This window comes from Megachile rotundata, chromosome 1 (genome assembly GCF_050947335.1).
Source record: "Megachile rotundata isolate GNS110a chromosome 1, iyMegRotu1, whole genome shotgun sequence".
NCBI lineage: Eukaryota > Metazoa > Arthropoda > Insecta > Hymenoptera > Megachilidae > Megachile > Megachile rotundata.
The window spans coordinates 9,683,061-9,700,649 of NC_134983.1; the positions used below are offsets into that span (position 1 = coordinate 9,683,061).

At 38.3% G+C, this 17,589-nt stretch overlaps 1 protein-coding gene across 9 annotated transcripts in view; it reads right to left on the minus strand.

Annotated features, from left to right (window-relative positions):
• Positions 1 to 17,589, minus strand: part of dgo (ankyrin repeat domain containing protein 6 diego) — a 145,470-nt gene that overhangs the window by 69,986 nt on the left and 57,895 nt on the right. The window lies entirely within an intron of this gene.

Genomic DNA, 17,589 nt, shown 5'->3' on the forward strand with positions numbered 1-17,589 from the left:
ATGTATTGCAAAAGTGAATTATTTTCTATAATGCACATTTTTATAATTATAGAAGTTCATGTGTTGATTCAAGATATTGAAATATTTTACTTTCTCATATTCCGGAATTAATATTTTTCTACATTTAAAAATTCCTGCATTTTTTAATTTGTATATATGTACAATTCAATTATCATATATTGAAATTTGTATATTCTCAAATTCCTAGATTCTGATATTTGACTGCCAGATCTTTAGAATGCCAAATCTCCAAATTACTGATTCTCCAGAACTAGTCTTCAGATTCATGAAGTTTTAGATCTTCGTGTTCCTATAACCCTACATCTCTACATATCATTAAATCTGTAGCTTTCTAAACCCCAGATTCTCGAATCCTTACATATTTACATCTGTGGAACCCAACTCCCTGGATTCCTCAATTCCTTGATCCTTCCAGGAATTCTCAAATCGCTATATCACCGAATCTCATTACCCAAACCCCTAAATCCCTAAATTCTTATATGTTCAAATACCTAAATCCCCGAATCCTTATATTTCCAAATCGCTATAACCTCAAATCTTCTCATTACCCAAATTTCTAGACCCCCAAATTCTTATATGTCCAAATCCATAAAATCTTAAATCTCTATTTTTCCAAATCGCTATAACCCCAAATCTCTTCATCACCCAAATCCCTAAATCCTCAAATTCTTATATGTCCAAATCCCTAAATCCCCAAATCTCCACGTCGCCAAATCTGCATAACCCCAAATCTTCGTATTACCCAAATCTCTAGATCCCCAAATTCTTATATGTCCAAATCCATAAAATCTTAAATCTCTATTTTTCCAAATCGCTATAACCCCAAATCTCTTCATCACCCAAATCCCTAAATCCTCAAATTCTTATATGTCCAAATCCCTAAATTCCCAAATCTCCACGTCGCCAAACCTGCATAACCCCAAATCTCCACATCCTTAAATCTCCATATGACCAAATTTGTACAACCCCAAATCTCCATACCTCAAAACCCTTATACCTCACATCTCTACATTCCCATATCCCCACATCCCCGAAATTTCCATATCCCCATATCCACAGACCCCGAACCGCTATACCTTCGTATTCATACGTCCGTACACACATAAACTGCATGATTTGCTCGAAGCTAAAGGATTAAACCGTGCAGAAAACGATCCGATCCGTTCTCCAACGTACTCTTTGTCTATCCACCGGTCCGGCACCATCGTGAGCATACATCGGACCGCCTACTTAACGTGGATAATTTTATTTTCACGAGGATCGGCACCTAGCGAGCCTGGCCGGTCGTGAAAGCAACAAATTAACCGACGACACTATCGTGGGTCGATAGCGAGTATGCGCCATGAATTATAGAGTGTGTTTCGCGCAACCTTCTACGCCGGTGTATCCGTTTTAAGCGAGTTGCTACAACGCTACCTGAACGCGTCCCGTTTTCTCGCGTGTAACAAACGTAATTACACTACGGTAATTACGGTTGCATCACTGTTCACCTTTACCGCGATATCTCGATACCGTTCTTACTAAATTTCGATCAAGATAAGACTTGTGGAAACCCGTTCTCGTCGAACGATTACTTGTTTAACTATGAACTTCGGAGTCATTATGTGTATGAGGAGATGGTATGAGAAGTAGGATTTTGAGGATGAGTCTGTAAGGATTTTTGGAGGTGACGATTGTGAGATGCGAGGATTTGGGGACGTGGGAATTTTGGGAATATTGGGATTTGGAGATGGAGGAATTTGGGGATGTAGCAATTTGAGTAAGTGGCGATTTGGGGAAGTAGCAATTTGGGGATACAAGGATTTGGGGACGTAGGGATTTGGGGATATAGCGATTTAAGTAAGTGGCGATTCGGGGACATAGAGATTTAGGGAAGTAGCAGTTTGGGGATGCAAGGATGTGGGGACGTAGGGATTTGGGGAAGTAGCGAATTGGAGGTGTAGAGATTTGGGCAAGTGGCGATTTGGGGACGTATGGATTTGGGGATACAAGGATTTGGGGATGCAAGGATTTGGGGACGTAGGGATTCGGGGACGTAGAGATTCGGGGAAGTAGGGATTTAGGGAAGTAGCGAATTGGAGGCGTAGAGATTTGGGCAAGTGGCGATTTGGAGATGTAAGGATTTGGGGGCGTAGAGATTTGGGCAAGTGGCGATTTGGGGACGTATGGATTTGGGGATACAAGGATTTGGGGATGCAAGGATTTGGGGACGTAGGGATTCGGGGACGTAGGGATTTGGGGACGTAGGGATTTGGGGACGTAGGGATTTGGGGAAGTAGCGAATTGAAGGCGTAGAGATTTGGGCAACTGGCGATTTGGGGACGTATGGATTTGGGGATGCAAGGATTTGGGGACGTAGGGATTTAGAGAAGTAGCGAATTGGAGGCGTAGAGATTTGGGCAAGTGGCGATTTGTATATATAAGAATTTGGGGGCGTAGGAATTTGGGCAAGTAGCGATTTGGGGACATAGCGATCCTAGAACATAAAGATCTGGGAACATAGAGATTTTGGGATATGGTATCTGTGGGATCTAGTCGATCTAGTGTGATCTAAAAATTGTTGGATCTTATAATTGTAATATCAAGAGATCTTGTGATCGAATAGTGTAAGTATCTAAAATTCTTAACAGTGTAAAAGTTGTTGAATATACCAATATTGGGATCTTCAAATTCTACAGATTTGAAGATGAACGATGTATACATGATGTATATGATATTATGACCCAGGTACTTAACGACATAGAACTTTACAAATTTAATATTTTAAGAACCTAAATATTGAAAGATATATAAACTTCTAAACATTGCAACATAAAACGTCAGATCTATTATTTATTGTTTGTAAAATTTGATTATATAATTACAAACTAATTTAAGAAAACGAATGAAACAGCATAATTCACTGTACGTAAGATAACAAAACGAAGAAAACAACGGCGGAAAAAGAACGGAAGAGGAGGAAAAAGTGAAATGGCGAAGAATGATGAAGTTGATAAGGAAGAGCGTAAAGAGGTGTTTGAGAATCATCATTATATCGCAATCATCTCTATTTTATATCCGGTGAATTAACGTGGCACATCATTTACCAGCACTTGTGCTAAATTACAGTTTCAAATATTATAAATGATACAAGCTCGGTGTGAAAAGGGTAAAAGAGAAAGTGTGAAGGAAGATGTTCGATAAAAGAAGAATCTTCTCGCAGGTTTCACGGAACTTGATAATTACTATCTTTCTGTACTCTATAATGTTCGTACTAATTAAAATGTGTAATTACATTAATTACTTAACACTATTATTATCGAGCCATTTAATGCTTCCCCCTCATTACGGTTTAACAAACTTTTGCCACTTTTTCACAATATATGATTTTTGTCACGTTTTTAATAGGTTGTTACGTTTAATTCGCTGATTGATATCGCTAAACAGGAAGTGCAAACTGTAACGAACGGTAAAAACGGGTAAGTAGCGGTTTGGATATAATAAGTGACATTTTGAAACTTGGTAAGTTGGGGATTTGAAAATTTGGAGTAGGAGTGCGGAAATATAAAATTTTTAGGTTTGCGAAATTTGAGGTTTTGAAGATTTTAATATTCCCAAATTTTTGGATATTCAAATTTTCAAATTTCTAGATTTAGAAACCTTCGAACCCTCAAATTTCTAAATTTACAAATTTTCAAACTCTCAAATTTTCAAACTTGCTAAATTTCAAACTCTCAAATTTCCAAATTTGCAAAATTTCAAACTCTCAAAGTTCCAAAGTTGCAAAACTTCAAACTCTCAAAGTTCCAAGTTCGCAAAATTTTAAATTCTCCAATTTCCAATTTTGTAAAATTTCAAACTCTCAAATTTCCAAATTTGAAAACCTTAAAACTCTCAAAGTTCCAAATTTGCAAAATTTCAAACTCTCAAAGTTCCAAGTTTGCAAAATTCTAAATTCTCCAATTTCCAATTTTGTAAAATTTCAAACTCTCAAATTTCCAAATTTGAAAACCTTAAAACTCTCAAATTTTCAAACTTGCTAAATTTCAAACTCTCAAATTTCCAAATTTCTATATTTTTAAATCCTCAAATTTCCAAACCCTCAAACTCCCAAATTCCCAAATTTCCAAATGTTCAAATTCTTAAACTTTCAATCTCCCAAATTTTCAAAATGTAAAAATTTCCAAAACTCCCTTCTACAATTCAACACAAATTTATTTCACATCTGAAATCAACAAAACAGCGACAATTGCTTTATAAAATCCCGTTCCAACACCACCTTAACAATGTATTATAAAAAAACTCTGAAAGAAAGAAACTGAATCAAGAATGGCGTTAAATCAACGAAGGGGTAAAAACAAGGCAAATAATAACTGCAGGAAGAGAAAGGAAAAAGTACATAGAAGGATAGGGTATGAAGGAGGGGTCGAATAAAGCAGAAATAAAATGTGAGACTCTAGTTAACCTATGACCGGAAATCGTACGTGCAGGCTTGGAAGAGTTGGGAGAAGGGCGCATATCCGTTTACGAAGGAACAGAGGAAGTGGAAGGAGGGTTACCTACTATAAATCAATGCGTAGGCGTTGCAACGAGCTTTTCCCTCTGATTATTTACATATATGCCATCAAATAATTGATTTTACCAGCAGGCGTTGAATTATTTATACCAACCACGATTGCAGTCACGTACAAGAAATCTTATTTGCAATTTCGCACCTGCATAAGTTAGGTGGTTTGAAATGTGGAGAATTGAAGGATTTTGGATTATTGATGTGGAAATTTAGGAAGTGGGAATTTAGGTATTGGGAATTTAGGAAGTGGAAATTTGGCTGGTGGGAATTTAAGAAGTGGGAATTTAGAGTTTGAGGGTTTTAGGTATTGGGGAATTTGGAAATTTAGGAATTTGGAAAATGGGGAATTTAGGAGTTGGGAATTTAGGAATTGGGAATTTAGGAGTTGGGAATTTAGGGAGTGGGGAATTTAGGAGGTGGGGGATTTCGGAATTGGGAATTCAGGAAGTGGAAAATTTAGGAATTAGGGAATTTAAGAAGTGGGAATTTAGGTATTGAGGGATTTAGGAATTGGAGAATTTGGAAATTGGGAAATTTGGGTATTTTGGAATTTGGGGAATGGGGGATTTAGGAGTTAGGAATTTAGGGAGTGGGGAATTTAAGAAGTGGAAATTTAGGTATCGAGGGATTTAGGAATTGGGGAATTTGGAAATTGGGAAATTTAGGAATTTGGAAATTTAGGAATTGGGGGATTTAGGAGTTGGGAATTTAGGGAGTGGGGAATTTAAGAAGTGGAAATTTAGGTATCGAGGGATTTAGGAATTGGGGAATTTGGAAATTGGGAAATTTGGGTATTTTGGAATTTGGGGAATGGGGGATTTAGGAGTTGGGAATTTAGGGAGTGCGGAATTTAAGAAGTGGAAATTTAGGTATCGAGGGATTTAGGAATTGGGGAATTTGGAAATTGGGAAATTTAGGAATTTGGGAATTTAGGAATTGGGGGATTTAAGAGCTGGGAATTTAGGGAGTGGGGAATTTAAGAAGTGAAAATTTAGGTATCGAGGGATTTAGGAATTGGGGAATTTGGAAATTGGGAAATTTAGGAATTGGGGGATTTAAGAGTTGAGAATTCAGGAAGCGGAAAATTAGAATTTGGGAAATTTAGGAATTAGGGGATTTAGAAGTTGGGAATTTAGGAAGTGGAAATTTAGTAATTGGGGAATTTAGGAAATGGGAATGTACAAAGTGGGGAATTTGGAAATTGTGAAATTGGATAACTTAGGATGTGGAAAAGGATTTCAGCACACCTAGAAACACTTTAAACCAACCTCACATCTAACAATAATTTCACTTTAATTTTCCATTAAAACCAACCATCAAAATCAAATAAAATTACTTGTACAACTAAATAGCACAGTATCCTTTACGAGCTAATATCGTAACACAAGAAATTGCCCATTAAATTTGTATTTAACTTCTAACCTAGTGGTTAGAAGTAATAAGTGTCCATAAAACGTATTTGAATCAGATTACATCGTGTTGAGTGTAACTGGATAACGTATGCAGGGTGTAAAGGGATAACACATAATAGGAGAGCCTATCTATCGATGGCAAGTCAATCGAATTTGCTCATCGACTCGTATTTTACTCGCAGCCTATTATCAGAGATTCATCAGGATTCAAGGATCACTTAAGCACGCTGCAGCGCGTAGATTCGTGGCACATTGATTTATATTTTCCTTTTATTTTACAGTATTTAAGGCTTAATCGTTCGATCTGTTAGCACTAAATCATTCAGCGTCGAAGAATAACTTGGCCACGGAGTGGAGATCGCTTCATCTGACTCGTGTCTGTGTAGATCGTGCTGGAAGCCACGATTACATATTGATTTACTATGTAAAAGGCTTTTCCTTTCCGTTACTGTGCTGACTTTCCTGTCGTAGATCAGAATGAACTGTTGTCGCTGCCGACAGTTGATATATTACCGTGACTAAATGATTAATAACTTCAGAGTTAACAGCATTATTAAGTGCTCCTGTACTTTTTATTAATTTCGGAAAATTTCTGGACTAAATTAAAATGTACAGAGTACTTTACATAGTTACCCTTTCTAAGAGCACTCTTGCGACGTTTGTCAACTGTCATTATTTTTGACCTAACTGGCATACGTTTTGACCAATTGGAGTAGCTCTTCCAAACACTTGGATCAACCTCCTCACGCAACTGTGGATTGACATCAGTAACTTCTCCATATTTTTCAAAATGTTACGACGAACATTCCAGACATACCTATACAAGTAATATACATACAAGTAATATGTATATGTACTATACAAGTTATTTCCCCGGAATTACCCTAAATAGAGCAATCATCCTTTCACGATGAGCGAGAATTACATTCCTAACAGTTCATCGCAACGATTTCTCCCCAACAAAACCAGCACGTTTCTGAATATTGCAACGCATCGTCAGAAGAAGTGCAACAGCTTGATTCCCGTACAGAAGCATCGCGATTTCCACAAAATTGAAATCGACCGAGAAAGAGGATCGTACGAACGAGGAAGTCCGTATTCACGATAGAAGAAGCGCGAACGTGAGCTGAAAGGAAAACGTTCCCTGTGGGAGTGAACCAAAGTGATCCAGACAAGCTTCATACGAAAAAAAAACTTGCGAGACTCGTTTCGTTTCATCCAGCTAGATCGTCGTTGACAACGCGTCTCGAGTGCATCATCAACCTGTGTCCATCCGTATGAACAATTAATATGAGACGAGTGGTAATTTGGTGTTTCGAGACCATCCGTCGTCGCCATTGCGATTTTATCTCGAAAGTCGATGGCACTTCCTCCTTAGCGGTTTTTGCTCTCGTGATAACTGTAACGCGTACCGTACCACGGCTGAAGAAAAGTACGCGAACGCGTTGCTCTTAATAAATACGTTTCATCAGCAACGGTAAGAAGTGACAGGGAACTAGAAAAATCTTGGAAGCTCTATCTACTGGTTCTCATCGTTTATGGACTGATCGAGGTGCGGTATTGGACCTAAGCTTGTGGATATTTGGAAACTTCTTCGTGACTTTGTGAAACATTGCAGAAAGTTTCAATTGAATTCGTTCCACCGTTTGTAACTTATAGTTAATTTATAATTGATTTTGTATTCTTGAGAGAAACTGGAGAATGCATTCTTTGTACACGCAGTTCAATAGCACTATAATATATCTACAAAATTTTTCAAGACAATAGATGGTACTACATTAAAAATTTATTTGATGATTTGTCTCTGAGTGCACCACACGTCCTCAATTCTATAATATAATATATAACAGTAAAATTTTTCGTTCCATACAACAGATCTGCTAATAAATTTATAAATTCAGAAATAAAGAAATATGAAGTGGATGAAAATTTCACAAACCGTCGACAAAACCACCATGAAGACCACAGCATTCCAGAAGCACAGAAATAAACGTATTCCGTTGAAAAATGGAATCGATTTTAAATTGCGAAACTAGCTCCTTGACCATGGGCTTGAAAACTTATTTTATAGTCCTGGTTCCATTTTGCTCCGATTCCGTGGCTATGTAATGAGAGTTTAATGTACATAATTCGGATTTGTGGTCTATCTACCGAACAAATCTCGGTTCATCCTGATGAATATGTACTTCCAAACCAGTAGTAGTTCCTTTGGATCCAACTTTCGCTTATTATATACATACATACTGAATCACGCGGAAAAAAGAGTCGATCCATTCATTAAATCTTACACCTCGACAGTAAACCTGTTTTGATAACCCCGATACCTGCGAACCCGTTAACGAACACGCTCCTCCACGTTTCTGAGTGCATTATAGCCACCATTACTGCCCGCAAAGTTATGCACATTCATCTTCGGAAGATGGAACACGTGGTCGAAAAAAATAGCCATGCTTTTTTCATATTTTATTCCGTGACAGCTGTACCGAGGACGTTGAAAAAATCAGATATTCGCGAGTAAATTATATGGAATTTTCTGTAATTAACGAATTTTTTCACTTTCTCGCAACATGATTTGCCTAGGAATGTTTAACATTAACATGGTATTTGAGAGACAGAATTCTTGTTCGATAAATTTTCAAGCTACGTCGGCTAGTTTTAAATATTTGCTTTGGTACACTGGAGAGAATCAAAGATTTGGTTGAGGAGGAAATTTAGAGAGTTTAGAATTTTGATATTTAGAAATTTGGAGCGTTTAGGAATTTGAAATATTAAGAGCTTGAGAATTAGAAGATTTATGAAACTAAAGAACTTTCAATCATAAGTAATATTATAAATAACAGCAAATAATTTTGTTATAAATCTCCAAAGAACCTAAAAATACTTTCAATATAACCTAAACTCAATTTTTTCCTTTATTCTCTTGCAACTAATACCATGCTCGGATAAAACTGAAATCAGAGCAACAAGCAGTAACAATGCCTCCCCATAAAAAGTCCTCCCACTCTCAAGTTATTCAAACGAACATCCCGTTCCGGTTATCTTCGCCTGACTATCTATCCATTAGGCAGAAACGACCTCGTTCGACAGCAGAAACGAACTCCAGGCTATTCAGATCGTTCCACGGAGTCATTGTCCGAGTTTCCCATCTGAATAACTGTACCCGGTTGGCGAGGATATAGCCAGCAAGGACGCGTCTCGACGCAACGAGTTCGTTCCTACCGGATCATTTGCTCTCTAATACAGGCTGGACGAGTGAATCCTCTCATTATCCGGATGAGGAACATTTAGTCGAGCACCTATCCAACCTGACGCTCGCCTTGCTACAAATTACAATCATCTCAACAGATTACAGCTGTACTATCATCGCCACTCTCCTGTCCGTGCACACCGACGGAGTAACTACACGAATATCGATTAACTTCTGATTGTGAGTGAGACGTTTGCTGCTGTGATTGCTCTGCTCTGTACGTGGATTAATAAATTGCTTTTTAGGGACGATAAAAATGAGGCAATTTGAAAATTGGCAAATTCTTTGAGATTTCATTGCAGTTTTCCGCGACAGTTATGTAAAGTGGAATTTCGTTGTATGGTTAAAATGGGGACAAATAAGTGGAAATAAATTGGTTATGTAAATGGAATTTCTAATGTGCAGTGTCGATTAAATTGAAGTTTGGTTGGGGGCGAAACGGTGAATGGTTGTGCTAGATATGGTGATATGCAACAAGTGGGTACACAGTGTGTGATGACATGCAATGGTTGGAAGTGTGTAATGTGGGGTGATATACAATGTGTGGTGATATGTAACATATGGTGATACAGCATGTAGTGATATGCGACGCGTGGTGATATGCAAGGTGAAATGACATGCAACGCGCAGTAATATGCAAGGTGAAATGACATGAGATGGTCGGTGACATGCAATTCGCGGTTATATGCGATGCGTGGTGATATGCAAGGTGAAATAACGTACAGCGCATGGTGATATGCAGCGCACTGTAATATGCAATGCATAGTGATATGCAACACACGGTGATATGCGACATGTTGTGATATGTAACGTGTGGCGATACAATGTCTAGTGATATATAAAACGTAGTGATATGCAACGCGTGGTGAGATGCAATGCGTGGTGATATGCAAGGTGAAATAACGTATAGCGCATGGTGATATGCAGCACACCGTGATATGCAATGCATAGTGATATGCAACGCACGGTGATATGCAGCAAGCGGTGATATGCGACATGTTGTGATATGTAACGTGTGGCGATACAATGTCTAGTGATATACAAAACGTAGTGATATGCAACGCATGGTGAGATGCAGTGTTTTGTAATATGCAATGCATTAGGATATGCAACGTGTTAGGATATACATATGTAACACATAACGCTATGCAACATGTTATGGTATATGTACCTAATAGATAACGCTATGCAACTCGTGACAATACATTTCATGCCAATATTCGTCACATACTTAATTCAACGTGTAAGATTTCTAAATCTCAAAATACCTATCTACAAAAGTCCCAAACCAAAAAATTTCTAAGTTTAAAAACGTATCCTTTTCAAATCTCAGAATTGAAAACTGCAACTCCTGGTATTACATTAAAGTTCTCTTTTCATTAAATCATAATCGTAAATTACCTTATTACAAATGGGCGTAATATTCGTTCAAGTACCGATACAATCGAACAAGATATAAATAAAACAAGATGTACTTGCATATCCGGTAGGTACAAAACGCGCATGAAACGAGAAGAGTTTCTACCGATATCAAGAGTAACTAGAAGATAGTCCACCATTCGGAAAATAAAGGATTTTCGTACCCTGCGGCGTTAAATATCAACTATAGTCGCGCCGTTGGCTAAAGATTAATAGCTGCTAATAAAACATGTGCATCGACTGCATAACTTCCTTCGTAAGGTGGCTGGAAAAGGAATTTTCTGTTCGGAATCGAGGAGCTGTAATTTTCCTTGGTACCGATCACTCGACAATCTACGTTGGTATTGTGGTAATTTACTCTGACCTTTAGTCAATTAACGTTACATTAGGAGAACATACTATAAATTAAGAAACGTGGCTACAACATGCTACGCTCTAATTTACATCAATCTTCGTCAGCAGCTTACACGATTATTTAGCATCTTCTTTTTTGAAATAGGCTGTTAGCTTTTTTATACCATTTTCTAACTTAGAAAACTATTAAAGCATAAAATGTGTAGGCACTTTTAATCGAGGAATATAATATTTATTTCGTGCAAAAATTTGAAATATGTTAGCTTAACTTTCCACATTGTATCTGAATATAAAATTCAAGGTTCAGAAGAAAGATTTCAAATTTTGATTTCATAAATTTTTCAGTGAAGAAAAATAATGTAATAGCATACTGAAATGTGTAATAATATACAAGATATAATTGTGTCATTACAGTAATTTTGTTACAAGCTCACCAAATTTTATTTACCACATCAACTGTCCCATTTGAGTTGACTCACGATTACTTACGAAGAACGAGAGAATCAACGTATCGTAGTTAATCGTCGCAACACCACCAAAGTATAAGTTTCAAAGCTTCGTTCATTAATTTCTCGTCGCGAACAAAAACGAAACGAGGGAAAAGAAAGGAAAAAAGGTGGTAGCTCGGAAAACAAGAAATTAAATTTCGTGCTCTGCGTGTACACCGCTCGGTCTAATGAGTTCCTGATGCAGCCAACATATATCACTGTCTCTGAAACGATTAATACTTCGACTGTGAAACAAGTGTGTACCTTGCACGTACAAATAATCGCGAAGAATTTACGGAAAGGAAGGAACAGCAACATCGAAACCTTTCGGGAATGTTGTTTTTTCGTGTTGCATCCGACGCACGATAAAAGACTACCTAAAATATCCTGCAATCCCTTTTTCATGTACACTGTAGTAATTAGCGGTTTGATTTATTGCTTTTGCAATCGTGGTTATTTTATCATTTTTGTAATTACTATTAATTTGTAGCTTTGTTAATGGATTGTATTTGATACTGTGTTAACTGAAAGTCTTTTGGGGAAATTGTTGTTTGGGTATAGGGGTGAGTTTTGTTATCGACGCGTTGGACGATTGATGCGTTGTACTGTGGCGCGGTGTACTGTCGACACGTTGTACAGTTGATGTGTTGTACTGTTGACACGTTATAGTGTCGATGCGTTGTACTGTCGACGCGTTGTACTGTCGGCGCGTTGTACTGTTGGTGCGTTATAGTATCGATGCGTTGTACTGTCGACGTGTTGTACTGTTGACGCGTTGGACTGTCGACGCGCTATAGTATCGATGCATTGTACTACCGGCGCGTTGTACTGTGGCGCGTTGTACTGTGGCGCGTTGTGCTAACGGCGCGTTGTAGTATTGATGCGTTCTACTGTGGCGCATTGTACTGTTGGCGCGTTGTAGTATCGATGCGTTGTACTGTCGACGCGTTGTACTACCGGCGCGTTGTACTGTCGACGCGTTGTATTACCGGCGCGTTGTACTAACGGCGCGTTGTAGGATTGATGCGTTCTACTGTGGCGCGTTGTAGTATCGATGCGTTGTACTGTCGACGCGTTATATTACCGGCGCGTTGTACTAACGGCGCGTTGTAGTATCGATGCGTTCTACTGTGGCGCATTGTACTGTTGGCGCGTTATACTCTTGACGCGTTATAGTATCGATGCGTTGTACTGCCTACACGCTGTAATATTGATGCGTTGTACTGTCAGCGCGTTGTCCTCTTGACACGTTATAGTATCGATGCGTTGTACTGTCGACGCGTTGTACTTCCGTCTTATTGTACTCTTGACGCGTTATAGTATCGATGCGTTGTACTGTTGACGCGTTGTAGTATCAATGCGTCGAATTATAGAAGCGTTGTACTATCAACGTGCAGTAATGTCGACGCATATAGCTGCAATGTGTTATATTAGCGCGTTGCATTATCGATGCTTTGCATTATCGATGCGTTGTACTATCATCTTATTGTATTATCAATGTGTTGTTCTATCAATGTATTATAATGTGTTGTATTATTGACGAGCTGTTACTGATGTTTAGTTTTGGTACATCACGTTATTAACATATCATATTATAATGTAATTGTATTATTATTAACATTATTACTACTTATTATTACTTATTACATTATTGTTGTACTATCGATGCCTTATATCATCAATACAATTGTTATCTTTCATTGAACTATCAATGCATGAAGTTACTGCAAATTCCAAAACTACCTATTATATCACCAAAATTATTCACCACCTCAAAAATCGTACTAAACAGTGAAAATATACTCTGTACGGTAATCATCAATACACATAACCTTCCAAAAACTTCAACGTTGACTTTACATTGTATTTTTTTTTCGACTTCTCCGAAAAGAGGTATATCTTTGAATAACCATTTAGGACGTTGTCCGAAGTTACGTTCAAATTACTACAACCATCTGAATGTTGGTAATCCCTCTTCGAGCAGTCGAAGAAGAAGCAATTCGTCCGGAATATCTCCTCAGAGAGATGTTGCGGTGAAGTGTACCAAGTCGTGACTCGCGAGATATTGTCTGAAGATCCCCGAAGGGATCGGCACGAGTTGTTCTCGGAACTCATGATTCTGTTTCGGGTCAACGGGTCACGCTGATAATTGCTTATTAAAATGATACTGTGTCCGGTTAACGAGGTCAATACCTGGAAACCTGTTTTTCGAGATATCGTGGAACCGTGCTTCAAATATCGAAATTTCAATGAAATTCATTTTGCAACGAGTTCATCGGAATAGATTCTATTATTGGCAGCGAGTATAAAAGCAATTAAAGCTATGATCAATTTCGCGCGAGCATAAATATACATATACTAATAAATAACGTATCGTGAAGATACATCTGGATTGCGGAACATTCTGAGAAATGGAAATTATTAACAGTAATCAAAGTTAATTCCAACGTTAACGATATTCAAAGAAACATAACACGTACAGGAAATTCCTGGAGTCCGTCTGGTAGCTCATTAACTTCCAAAAAAAGGAAGTTACAGGAACGAATACAAGCGTATGCGAGCGAATTAAACGCACGCAGAAATGAAACAAAAGTACGAATACAGCAATATTTACACCGCGATAATGAAAGTGGCAAGAACATAGACAGACCGTTTGTAAATTACACGGATAGGCATAAATAATTTTACGAGCTCGAACGATCGCCGACTAACGTTCGCCGTTCATTTACGTGTAAATTAAGCGTGCACTACGATACGTGTCGGTAGCACTTGAAAAAGAAATGCACAATTTATCACGCGACACTCGCGTTTTTGTAGCGTTAATTTATGGGCGCCGGCGCAAGTGTGTCGAAGGGCACGCAAAGATACATCCTTATAGAGTTTCTTTGAAAGGGATTCGAACCTGAGCGTGGTATTGGTTTTCTGAATAGATTTTTCTATGAACATTGTAAAATATCTCAATTTTCAATCTCTTTACAAACTCAAATGTTTGTTAAATGTAAAAATAATACTGACATTTTCGTGTTCTTTCAAATCATTAAATTCGTAAGTTTTCAATGTATCAAGGTAGATTCTATAATTTCTAAGTTGTAATTAAAATCCGGAGGAAACAGTTTCTTCCCTCGCTGGTAATTTGCATCGAGCTCGAAAACTGATACCATATCATCAATAATAAGTCACAGGAAGCACATCTCAATAGTCGTGGCAAGCACGATAATGAACATCCCCTACAGATGAGGCGTTTAACACTCTCATTAGTTATCCAGCCGTCCGTTTATCCTTATAAATCGATAGGATATCTCACTTTCCGTGTACCGTGTTGAAAATTTCCCAAGAAGATGAAAATGAACGCGTCAATTTCGAAGCGTCTCGAAGCCGGTTAAGAATAAAGGCAACCCGTCCAAGATCTCTGGTAGGAGATAAAACACCGAACAAACCTGCCTATCAACGATGCATGTCGGTCAAGCATAAGCAAGACTTTAAAGAAACGAACCTCGAAGCGGTGTGCGTCGGTTAAACGATAAATCAGTTCGTCTTTATCACGGGTTAGCCGTGGGTAATATATTCCGGTCAGATGTAGGAAGAAATGATCAAGGGCGTCTCCTTGGTTCAGGAAAAAGCGGTAATTTCTCTATCGAACTGTCGTAAATAATAAGCTACGGAAAGATTATGCCATACGTAGGTACGTATCTACTGAGCTGAGTGCCAACTGCATTGCTGTATGCAAATCAGTGCTGAACTAATTACTAGATAAATGGTCTAACTCCATTTTATTGCTGTTTCGCCGAGTAAATGAGATGGGGAAGGTACACGTATCGGTGTCGTTTATGAGAGTCCCGTTTGATCGACGCTTGAATTCAATTTTATTTTGCGTGGAAGCAGTCATTTGAAGTTTCTGTAATTGCTACTGATCTTCAAGTTCTGTGTAATGGGAGGATTAAGTTGAGATGAAGCTGTGCGTGAAGGTGTGCTGAGTGGCGAGGTAATAGAGATTCATGGAGAATTCAATTTTATAACTTTTCAAGTTTTCAAATTCTTAATTTGTCAAGTTTTCAAATTATCGAGTTTTCAGCTTTTTAGATTTTTATGTTTTCAAATTATCGAGTTTTCTGCTTTTCAGATTTTTAAGTTTTCAAATTCTTATATTTTCAATTTTTCAAGTTTTCAAGTTTGCAAGTTTCTAATCTTTTAAGTCCTCAACTAATTAATTCTTCAATTTTTTCAGTTCTTTATTGTTCGAATTGTTCAGTTCTTCAATGTTTCAATTCTTCAATTCTTCAATTCTTCAATTCTTTAATTCTTCAATTCTTCAATTCTTCAATTCTTCAATTCTTCAATTCTTCAATGTTTTAATTCTTCAATTCTTTACTTCATTAAATATCAAATGAACATCCTCTAATACATTTTGTGTGTACATACATCAAATTTGCGTATGAAATATATACCAAGAAAAGTTTCAAAAATAGCACATTTTTGTTGTGCTTTTCAAACAAAAATTGTCAAAATCCGTAACCTAATTTCTTTTACGTGAATCACCTGAATCCCTCCACTATTCATGCTCCGCACCTTCATTTCGCGGTATCCTGTCAGCGCGTTTCTGTTATCACCACTGTCACGATAGTATCGTCCTCGTGTCCGACAGCATTTCCTTAATCGGCTTAACCAGTCGGTAGCATCGATGCAGTTAGTGTTTCGCGCACTTTGGCATCACGACACGATCGCGGTATCTTTGTCGTCGCATCTCGTGCTGCGAAAAGCAAACCCGACCGCGATCTCATCAACCGTATAATAGGGCATACGTCGGACGAGCTCCCGACGTGCTCATATTTGACTCTCGGGGCCCCACGAGGGTCCGTTACGTGGAAAGGCAATTCCGTTCTCGTGTATCATAAAGTGCGAGTGCCATTTCGAGCGCGCAGGAAACGCGGCCGACCGAGCAGAAGCGTTCCCGAGCGAGATCATAAAAGGGGATACGCAATGAGAACCGAGTGAACTTCAAAGTCGTGTCGCAACTATGATCTCTTTCGTTTTGCTTGACACTCGGTTCGCGACGGTTGTGCAAAGAAAGGCTAACAAGCGAAACGTTGTTACTTGTTGGTCGCTTAAGAGGAAAAACGTGTTACTTTGTGGGACGAAATTCGATAGCTGGATTTTAGAGATCACGAGCTGTCTAGTTTATCGATAGTTGACATACTTTTATGCGGAGAAAATTAGGTCAAACTTGTTGATTTGATAATGTCTAACGATTGTAGGTTTGGCTAACTCACCTTGACACTATACCGCTGTCAACATGTTATAGACGATAAAATTTGTTAACGATTTTATTTAATTTTTTACTTGGTGTTACGAAAAAGTCTGATTAGCGACTTTAAGAACTTCGAGCAAAATATGTTTGTACTCAGTATAGAAATTTACAGGGCGTCTCACAAGTAGTGTAGGTCCCTGAAATAAAGGGTAGCTGACGCGGAAAACGCGGACCAATCAGAGCGCGAGGATTACGCGCGCGCAGCGAGAGCGACACCTTTGAGCATAATGGCTGCGGGGGCGTAATCCTCGCGCTCTGATTGGCCCGTGTTTTTTCTTAATAATTCAAAAACGGAGCTTCAAACCCCATTTTTGCAAAGGGAAATCTTATTCAGAATCACGTCAGCTACCGCCCATTTCAGGGACCTACGCTAGTTGTGGGACACACTGTATATTGAAATACTGAATGACAGTGTATATAATATAATACTTAATGTATGTATATTGCTCTATAATTTCGAAGTAACTCGAGAATTACAAAATTTGTAATTTCAAAGCTGAGATACACGAGGCACCTATAGTTACACAGTACAGCCATACAATATTCTCCACAAATATTATTAATAGATGCATAGTAATCGTTCATACTCGTGACGTGTCGATATTCTCATCGTGATTTCGAAAATACAAGAATCAAGAGCGTTCGTTTATTGAACCGGTGATTGTTGCAAAAGGAGCAAGCAATGGCGAGCTCTCGAAGTCGATTGGCATGCTACTTTTTACTTCAATCGTACCTGGTGCATCCTGATCGAGACAGCTGCTTCTCCTTGCACCGAACAGGTTACTTTGTAATAG